A 2290-nucleotide genomic window follows, 5' to 3' on the forward strand; every position below is an offset into this window, starting at 1 on the left:
GAATCAACGTCAATAAAAGTAGCTTTCGATGAACCAGACGGGTTACATTGGAGAGAAGCTGTTCCAAGCGAAATTGACTCAATTTTGCTAAACCACACTTGGGTGTTGGTTGATGCCCGAAGGTGCGAAACCCTTAGGGTGCAAATGGGTGCTTAAAAGAAAATTAAGGCTGATGGAACAGTGGATAAGTTTAAGGCCCGACTGGTCGTAAAGGGTTTTAAACAAAAAGGAAGGACATGACTTCTTCGATACCTATTCACCTGTAACGAGGACTACATCTATTCGAGTGCTTCTCGTGATTGCTGCATTGCACAATCTTGAGATTCATCAAATGGATGTTAAGACTGAGTTTCTAAATGGTGAACTAGAGGACGAAATCTATATGGAACAACCCGAAGGGTTTGTAGTACCTGGACAAGAGAAAAAGGTATGCAAACTGGTTAAGTCCCTCTATGGATTGAAACAAGCGTCGTTGCAATTGCACTTGAAGTTTGATAATGTGATGTTATCAAATGGGTTTAAAATCAACGAGTGTGACAAGTGTGTCTATATTAAGAACACTGATAATGAATACGTTAGTCTGTCTTTACGTTGATGACATGTTAATCATGGGCAGTAACACTCAAGTGATTAATGAGACAAAGGCCATGTTAAAGAGAAACTTTGACATGAAAGACATAGGTCTAGCCGATGTAATTCTTGGAATGAAAATTCCAAGGACATCGATGGAATTATCTTAACCCAATCTCATTATGTTGAGAAGATATTGAAGAAATTAAATGCCTACGATGGCGCGCCGGTTAAGACTCCAATTGAACTCGATGTTCACTTGAGCAAAAACAAGGGCGAACCTGTTGCACGAGAAGAATATGCACGGATCATTGGATGCATCATGTACTTGACTAATTGCACTCGGCCGGGCATTGCTTGTGCCGTGAACAAGTTGAGTTGTTACACGAGTAATCCAAGCAAAGAGCATTGGAGAGCTCTTGTAAGGGTTTTGAGATATCTAAAACATACTCAAAATCATGGGCTACATTTTTTGAGATATCCCCCGGTACTTGAAGGGTACTGTAATGCGAATTGGATATCCGACAATAAAGACTCACTTTCAACAAGTGGATACGTCTTTACTATTGGGGGTGGTGCTGTCTCGTGGAAATCCACGAAACAGACATGTATAGCCCGTTCAACCATGGAATCAGAATTCATAGCTTTAGATAAAGTTGGGGAAGAAGCCGAATGGCTTAAGAATTTCCTTGAAGGTATTCCAGGTTGGTCGAAGCCAGTGTCACCAGTGTTGATTCACTGTGATAGCCAAGCCGCTATCGGAAGGGCAAATAATGGCTTCTATAACGGTAAGTCTCGACATATTCGTAAACGACATAATACCGTGAGATATTTGATCAAAACATGTGTGATTACAATTGACTATGTGAAGTCAATAGATAATCTAGCGGATCCGCTGACCAAAGGGTTAAACCGTGATCAAATGAATAAGTTGTTAGAGGGAATGGGTTTGAATGGGAAAACTAAGCTATGGGAGTTCGTGTGAAACACTCATCTATATCTATTACCTAAAGAGAAATAGAGTGTTGAAAGCTTGTCTTGTGGTGAGGCTAAGTCTATTGACTTTTAACGAATCCTAAGGATCTCAAGGAGATTGAGTTCTCAAAGAGACCAAGTAGGGCAAGATACTCGAGTAGGAATCACCTATGTAAGTGTGAAGTGTGGCCGCTTCAAATTACACACTTATGAATCCAAAGTGGTGTCCAAGGCCGCATAGGACACAAAACGTGAGAACGTATGAGGTTGAGGTGTTTAAGTGTTAACACCATTGTCTCAGTGCACGCCGTGGAGGACTAGTTCAAAGCATCGCGCTACTAGGTCGCTTGTGTATCCGATGACATTGACTATGGAAGGTTCAAAGCTAAAAGCTACCTATCCTTATGCTTATATACCTCTCGAGGGTTGAGCTTGTGTCTGCATGTATATGCATTTGGCTATTTCCACTCATGTGGGGAATTGTTGGAATCGTGGTCCGGTCAATGCAATTTGACGGATCATTAAAGTGACAAAATATTTAAATTGTTGATAAAATTAAATAATTTATAATCGGTCTACGCTCCGAGTAGATGATTGTGGTATATTCACTTTCTCTAAACCGATTCCCGGTGAGTGAGAAATAATATATCAAAGAATGTCACGATATATGGAGATATATAATTAATTAATTAAATAATTAATTAATTTTGGACACGTAGATAAAACAATGTGGCAATTGAGCATA

Source organism: Salvia hispanica, chromosome 2 (assembly GCF_029641045.1).
Source record: "Salvia hispanica isolate PSC_SH4W2 chromosome 2, Shi_PSC_v1, whole genome shotgun sequence".
NCBI lineage: Eukaryota > Viridiplantae > Streptophyta > Magnoliopsida > Lamiales > Lamiaceae > Salvia > Salvia hispanica.